Source organism: Fukomys damarensis, unplaced genomic scaffold, assembly GCF_012274545.1.
Source record: "Fukomys damarensis isolate Sample0158 unplaced genomic scaffold, DMR_v1.0_HiC HiC_scaffold_36, whole genome shotgun sequence".
Classification (NCBI taxonomy): domain Eukaryota; kingdom Metazoa; phylum Chordata; class Mammalia; order Rodentia; family Bathyergidae; genus Fukomys; species Fukomys damarensis.
In genome coordinates, this window is record NW_022900948.1 from 12663403 (window position 1) to 12671629 (window position 8227).

The 8227-nt window shown below is 47.9% G+C and overlaps 1 long non-coding RNA gene across 1 annotated transcript; it reads left to right on the plus strand.

The window, feature by feature from the left end:
* The first annotated feature begins 5305 nt into the window (after positions 1-5305).
* On the plus strand, positions 5306-7894 carry LOC104858872. The gene is made up of 3 exons (XR_779233.1): positions 5306-5344; positions 6589-6774; positions 7731-7894. It is a non-coding gene; the product is annotated as an uncharacterized LOC104858872 (long non-coding RNA).
* The last annotated feature ends 333 nt before the right edge of the window (positions 7895-8227 follow it).

Consider the following 8227-nt stretch of genomic DNA (forward strand, 5'->3'; position numbering starts at 1 on the left):
TAAAAGGGCATCTGAATGACAACATGGAGCAGCAGGGACAGATGATCTCTGAGGGAATGGCTGTGGCCATGTAATCTCTCGGTCTGCAGCTTGGCTTCCTTTCCTGAGACTGTCCTTCCTAGAAGAACATTGGAGTAGTGACCCGCTATGCTATCCTGGGGCTGGAGCAGTTTCCTCACTCCTGGGTACTGATTAAATTCTCAAGTGTTCTTCAAGGATAGCTGCAGCAGAAGCCATGAATATGTTGCCTCTTTCTACCACCAAAGCAATGGACTGGGAAGGCAAACACCCACCTTTCTGGCCCTGGTGCACCTGATGGAATGTCACCCTAGCCTTGTCTAAGTGGTCAGATCTTGAGGTTTCCCCATTCCTATCACCAGTATGGAAAGCACATAGACTGCCTGAGAAGAGGGCACCTCACCGGGCAGTGATCCCCAGGGTTGTTCCCATGCCTCTTAGTCCAAAGCACAACTTCATTGCAAGCATCAAGGATTTGGTAAAAATGGTGCCCTAAAGCCAAGAAAAAGGCTCATCAGAAGGATTAGGCCAGCCATGATGCCCCAAAGCCAAAAGTAACCTCTAGGCAGGACTGAGAACTGGTAGTAGGCGCTAGTGTTCCTGCAAGTATGTCCCCTTCCAACCTACAGAGTAAAGGCAGAGGTACAGTATACAGTCGTGAATTGCTTAACAGTGAGCATACATTCTGTGAACTGTGGTTTCTTTGTAGTATGAACTTCATAACATGCTTACACACAACATGACTAAGTAATATCTTAAGGGGCCATGTGCATTGCAGTTCACTGTTGGAACATGATTGTTATGTAGTACATGACTCTTCTGTACTTGGCACTAAAAGGTTAATCAATCTTGATGCCAGAATTTCAGGGCATCCTTGAAGTATCTGTAACCGTAGTCCCTTTTTACCCTCCCTATTTACAGTGAATCAAAATGCCTCTTTCTACTTACCACTTAGTTTGAACTTGCTAAGATATCTCTAGGGCCCTGGCTGCAGCCCACAAACATCTTGAGTGGATACTTGGAGTGTATCACTCCTGCTCCCAACCTGGAGTGGAGTGGGGCTGGACATATTCTGTTGCTTTCTTGCTGCCCGTATTTTTGGCATCCTTGAGAAGAAAATTCATGGGTAATAGAACTGGGGATTTGGCTCAGTGGTGATGCCACCTGCCTCGCAAGTGCAAGGTTCTGAGTTCTATCCCTGGCACAAAATGAATGGGTCACAGAATTTCCACTAGATGAAGCCAGCACTCAGGAAAATCTGCCTCCCTCTAGGCTACCTACCCTGATGACAGAGGCAGTCAGGTCTCATCTGGACCCATGATTAAGGAGCCAAATCACATTCCAGTTGGTAGCACCAGGTTGGTTTTTCTATATCCATGGTGTACAAAGGCCTTCAAGCTTAACCTCCAGCTGTTTAAGGGATTGCCATGGTCTGTTTCCCAACTAAACCCTAAGAAAGGGAGCTCTTGAGTAACAGTGGAAGTTCCAACACCCTCTAGTCCCTCATGCCCTTCCCATGCACTTTTCTGCAGAAGGTAATGTGACAGTAAGCTGAGGAGAACAGCCCCAAGCCCTTTTGTCTACAGCTGCATGCTCCTCCCTTTGCGTCAGCCTTCATGGCACTCCAAAAAGAGCTCTCAGAGCACAGCAGAAAACATAATAAAGAGATTGTGACACTATTTCAGCTTCCTGCTTCCTTTTGTTTGGGAAACCTATCATCTATCTGTGGCTTCCCGTCATTGGCCAGTTTTTGGGCCCAAGGATAAGACAGGCACCACAGTAGCCTCCAAGAAGAATACACTATCCAATGGCTCTCTAGCACTTTCCTGGCCCTGACCTTCCCAAGAGTCAAGTGATGAGTGTGTGTTGGGGCACCAGATAGAAGATACAGTGTTCTATCCAGCACAGGTACAGAAAGGAAAGGGGAGCATGAGACCTTTGAAGAAATTAAGTAATAAGGTCTCCCAACCTGTCTGCTCTGTATTGTCCCCTTCCTCACCAAAGGCCAGTTTTAGACACTTCTCTCAATTACAACTGAGCTACAAAATGGGGGAGCTAGTTGGTTGTTTTCTCCTGATCTCTGGGACCTCCCTGGTCAAGGACTTTCCTCCCATTTTTACCACTTTTTTAATGTGATGTGATAGAGTTGGGGAATCTCAGATACAGAGAGGAATTTGGAGGTCTATGTGGCTCCCATTCATCCCTTTGCCTGATGAGAACAGCCAGTCCCTGCAGGGAGAAGTAGCTCTTCTAAGCTATAAATCAGATGCTGACACTACCTCCAAAACCAGAAGTCCCTGATACAAATAATTGCTAACATTTTTGATCACTTATTACACACTGGAAAATCCTAAATTGTTCACATAAAGTCAGGAAGCTTCAAAGCAATCCTATGAAGGGTCTAGGGCTGTAGCTTATCGGCAGGTTGCCAAGCATGCACAAGGTCCTGTGTTTGATCCTCAGTACCACAAGAAACATTTTTTTAAAATCCTGTAAGACTTGTATTGCAGATGAGACAAGTGAGGAACAAACGCTATGTTTCTCAAGGGTACATAATCATATAGGAAGTGGGGAGCCAGTTAGTCTGCCTTCATTGCCTATGTTCTTAGCCACTTCGTTGTGCTGCCTATCAAAGTACACCTCAAAGGAACCACTGCAGTGTGGTCTAGCACCTCCCTCTTCTACCCCTGGAAATAGACCCAGGCAGGTATCCAGGCCTATAGCCATGTCACAGATTTCTTGTGACATGTACAACTCACCTCACTCATTCACTGGACTCCCATACCTCTTCTCTCTGGAGTTTTTCCATGGGGATGGGGGATCACTAGACCCAGAGGCAGCTTAGTGACATCACACTGGCCTCTTCCTTGTCTCCAGGAAAGCTGAGCATCAAAGCAGAAAAACAGGCATAAACACTGGGTCTCTAGAGTAGAACAAGTTTATGCCAACCTCAGTCCAGCAATCTTGGCTGGAGCTTTATGCCCTCCTAGAACTGTTCCTCCCACCAACTGTCATGTACTCCATGGTTGGTTGGAGCCTGAGTTTTACACAAACCTCCACCAACCTGTCCTCCTCTGGCTCAAGTATACTTCCTCTTTCCCTAAGGAAAATCATTTCCCAAAAGGAAACAGTGGCTGCTAAGTTTGTTAAAACATGGAGCAGCTTTCCCTCTCCCACCATTTCCAAGGATTGGTTGGGGCTTGACCTTGCTGAATATGTTTTTTCATCTGTAAAAATCTGGAAAGCTGTCTATTTACTATCTGACTCCAGAGCTAGTAGTTAAGAACAGAGTGAGACTGTTAAGAGGAAAGAGTTTAAGACACTGAGTGAACAGCAAGGATTTCTGCTCCATCTGAAACTGAAACTGTGTTTTCTCTCCCAGTCTCAGGCAGAGCTGGGGGTACTGCCAGTGGCCTCTGTCCACAGTGCTGAAGTCACAGCAAAGCCAGTTGGGGACCTTCAGTCTTCCTTTGTCCTATCTTTAAGCATCAAGAACATAATTTTTCAAGCCCAAAGATTGCCCTAAAATTCAGAAGTTGTCAAAAAATTTTATTTGTCATATATCTTTGGTTTTTCAAAATCCACAACAGGTACAAATGGGCAGAAGGTGATTTAGCAGCTCCGGGGAAAAAAAGAGCATGAAGTCTTAACTTGATGTGGATGAACTGCATGAGGTGGCTACCTAAAAATGAATTGGTGCAATCTGAGGCTGTATGGAAAGAAGTTCAGAGTCAGAGGAGGGAGACAGGCTGATTTATTTATACATTACATCTGTACTCCTGGAAGAAGTTAATCAGAGCCAGACACCATAAAATGGAGCCCATAAAGAAGAACATGGTCCTAGTGGCTGGAATCAAGACAGAGGAGAACCCTATGAAGGTATTAATCCTGCATAGGGGCAGACTTGAGGAATACAGAGGGCTGACAAATGGAAGATGGGGCTGATAAGGTTGCTGTGGTTCCAAGCACAGAGCTAAGACAAAAGGTGGACTCTAGGGGAAGGCAGATTGCTCCTCAAGAGGAGACAATTGGATATGAGGGATGGCAGTTAATCTGTATAAACATGTGACAGAAATACTGTGTTCAGAGGAAAATACCTTATCAAGTATTAAGTGCTCTTGAGTCTTGAAATGCCAGTCAGCATGTGCCTTCGGCACATGCCAAGCCCTGATACTGGCTGAACTGAAAGAAGGCAGCCCATAACTTTAAGGACTTCATGACCCTAAAATTTTGGCACCAAAAACCTGGGAACCTTAATTTCCAGAACTCTGGACGCTTACCTCTGTAACCTGACACTGCGTGCCCTCTGCTGGTCATCCCTAGCATTGCCATGTCATCTCAAAGCAAGAAATAACCCCTTTAATCCTTATGCCACTGATTTGTATAGATTCAAAACATGCAGAGAGACATCAGTACCCGGGAGTTAGATCCTGACCAGGGCCCAGTGTACAGGATCAAAACTGAATCTGAGGGCCAGGATATAGCTCCGCGATGCCACAACTGCCTGGCAAGCACAAGGTCCTGAGTTTGATCCCTGGTACTGGAAAAAAACTTTTTTGAAAATGAGTTCAAGTGTCTTGTATCAAAATTAGGGCTTAGGCTTTGGCTGGATTTGGAGAACTGTTTCATCCAGAATTACAGTATAACAAAAGTCAGTGACTCAGCCTGATGCTGAAGCTGGGACTCAGTGTGAGATCAAAGCCTAGGGCCACGTGTCTGCAGGAAGTATAAATCAGGAGACATGACAAGAGTAACCAAAGAAAGGAGTTGGTCTGCATCCGAGTTAATAGATTCACATAGCATTACAAGTAATGAGCAACCAATCACTGAAGAATTCAGTCAGAGATACTGACCAGGGAGCAGAATAAGAATGAGAGCCCCTTCCTCAGAAAGTGGATCCAAGTGTTCTAGTTCCACCTTCCCATTAAAGCCTCCTGACCTGTAGTGCCCACATAAAAATCATTGATATAATTTAGGGAGAAGAGAGGCCCAAGGTCCAATCCTGTCGCTGCAGAGCTGGCAGCTGTGGGGGTAGTCTTCCTCCCCCCACCCCAGGATTCTCTGTTTTTACTGGCAACTGGGCCTGGCAGCCTCCCACACCGAGATCTTAGCAACCATGGGAGCCCCTGGCAACTGCTGCCATGGTGACAAGACAGGGAACTGAGAACAGGAGGGGGGAAGCACTTCCTTGGGAGGCTTTGAGATGCGTGCAACATAGGGTGCTACCCCACCCAACACAGTCTAGGAGGGAACATGTGCTCCTGTCTAAACACCTCCTCACTGGCACCCACCCCCGCCCCTGCCCACAAGTTCCGGTTCTCTCAGGGTGAGGAAATGAGGGACACCTAGGGTTATGACGTCTCCGTGGGGAAGGAGGATAAGCGGGGGTGTTTGGAGCTGGCATGATCACAGATGCTGCATTCCATAGCAGATTGGTGTCAGTGTCTTAATAGCCACATACTTCATCCACATTGTGTCATGTGGACACATGCTTACACATTTAGTCACACATGTACACTGACACAAAATCACATACTTATAACAAATAACAGAACCAAGCACACTACCACACAAAAATAATTATACAGATACACTCACTCAAAAATTGAATTGCAAATACAACAGTACAAATAACTCCCAATCCCAGACACACACAATTATAGATGCGTTCACATACCCAGATGTCTGTGAACACAAAGTAATAACTTAGTTGAGCATTAACTACATACCAAGCTCAGAATTAATCACATTACATGTGTTACCTTAATTAACCCTTCCAACAACCCTATGAGGTACTGCTTTGGCTCTCTGCATTTACAAAAGACAAAATGAAGGACAAGTGTGGCACATAGTCTCACAACGTTGACACATCTGACTCTAAGACCCATATTCTGGTAATCTACACCATGTGTGCCCTGGTTCCTAAGACACACACACAATGTCCAGGACAATGAGACAGCAGGCAGCAATTTTGACCCAGAAACACAACAGAGTTTGAATCACCAACACCTAAGGGCATAACCTTGCAGGCCTGTGGGTTCAAGCCTACACTTTGGCATTACCAGGGCCAGGTAAGAGCCAGTGACTAAACCTTGCCTCTGTGTTGGCACAGGCAAGGCTGGGGGAGGCAAGAGACAGAAGTGGAATAAGCAGAAGCAGAGCCACCCACAGCCCGGGCCCCCACAAGTCATGAGAAGTGAGAGCCTCTAGATGTGAGGAGCCAGCACCAGTCCTAGACTCCCTCACTTCACCCTACCCTTCTCCACAGCACACTCTTCCATCGCTTCCCTTCCTCATTTCTTCCTCACCTCCTCAGCTCTGTCCCAGCCTTTTGCTGTTCATGCCGTCTTCCCTCTCTTCTATTCCCCATCCCCATCACAGGGCACTTCCCCTCCTCACCCCTTCATTTCCTCCCCCTCTTTACTTCCTACCTTCCTGCTCCCTCAATCCCAGAATCTCCCCCTCATCCCCCACTGATCAAGGCATCCCCACCTTCCCTCTAACTGCACTTCTCAACCCTCTTCTCACCCTGATTCCTTTTCTGATTTAAACTCACACCCCTTTACCCAGTGGTATGAGCGCCCTAATGAGAGCACCAGAGAGAAGGCAGCTAATGAAGGATATACAGAAACACCCAGGGCTCCTAGGCCTCTCTCCTTCTCTACTCTGTGGCCGAAGTCCTCCAAGCTTCAGTTTCCAGCTTGCGTGACCTTATGGGTGTCTAAACTCTGTCTCTAAGAAACAGCAAAGAAAACGGTGAGAACTTCTTCACAGGCCCTTCCTTTGTCATCGAACTCCCCAAGAACTCCCTCCTCCTCTTCACCCCCAGATTACCCCCCGCACGCCCCCACCCCTGCTCCCTGGAGCACAGATGGGCCTGGGAGACAGTAACGTGGGCGCCAGGCTCAGTGTCTGCTGGAGCGGCGGCTTCCGCTGGCGACCGCCTCCGCAGCCCCGCCTGCTCTGAGCATCGGGACATTGGGGCTGAGATTTAATTATTGGGGGGGGGGCTGAGATGAGAGAGTCTGAGGGGGTTAAGAAAGGAGAGCATGGGGAGATGTGATGAAAGTTTAAAGGGGGAGCTATAATAGAGGAGACCACAGATGCACAGGATAGATTAAGAATAGGACAAATTTTTAGAAGAAGAAGAAAAAAAAAAAAAGAAATAGGACAAGATAGAGGCTTGGGGGGGAGGAACAGGAGCTCACAGTGGGCAAGAAGAGGGGGCTAATGTTCAGGAACTCAAATGGAAGTAAAAATGAAAGGTTGGTTATGCGGGGGCCTAAAATAGGAGATGGGACAATGCCAAGAATGGGCTGTGAATGAATGAAGGGATTATTCAGAGGTTGGAAAGGGGCTTGGAAAGAGAATCATGAAGGTGCCACTCCTGGGGAGAGCCCCCAGGTTATAGGCGAGGGAGGAGCGGAGGGCGCTTAAACAAACTATGTCTATCAGGGTCTGTTCTGAGATTCAATTAGGCGGTGTCAGGTCCACCCTGGGCTAAGGTAAAATAAAGCTGTATCAGGTCAGGTCGAGGTTAGTTCACAGTTCGACGGAAGTCAGCTAAGAAGGGGTGACCTTTTGGCCCTGGTCCAGAGACTACATCTCCCAGAGTGCACTATTTTCTCTCTCTCTCCTACTCTCCTAAATGAAGACAGGAAAGAAAGAATGCCTGTGTCAGTGCCAACTGGTGGGCGCAATTTTTCTTTAAGGCTGCATTTGACGTTGCACGAGTTCCAGAAGGTTCTCTCGGGATTCGAGCGTTGGCCAGTCCGTCCCACCTTCACAAGCCGGAGATTGGACTAATACAGTTGCTCCCCACCTCGCTCTCGGGTCTGAATCTCACAGACAGACCAATAAAATCAAAGGGCGCTTGGAGTTGCCACCCTCTGTCCTTTTCACCAATGACGCAACGATATGGAGAAGAGGCGTGGTTGATTGATCTCAGAGGCCACCAATCAGACCCACACCAGTCACTGCCCGGAATGCGTGCGCGTGTGGCCAGGTGACAGGGGCGGAGAAGGGACGGCTACCACCGAGCCGCTCGTTGAAAGCTGCCCAATCACAGATGAGGCTGAGCTGAGTGACGCGTCAATGGCGCAATGGGCGATGCAGAGGCGGAGCCGTGGGGGCGGGCTCCCGGTCCCGCTGTCTGAGGCCGTCGGGCAGGCGACTCCTGTCCCGAGTGGAGGCGGCGGAGCCGGAGCCG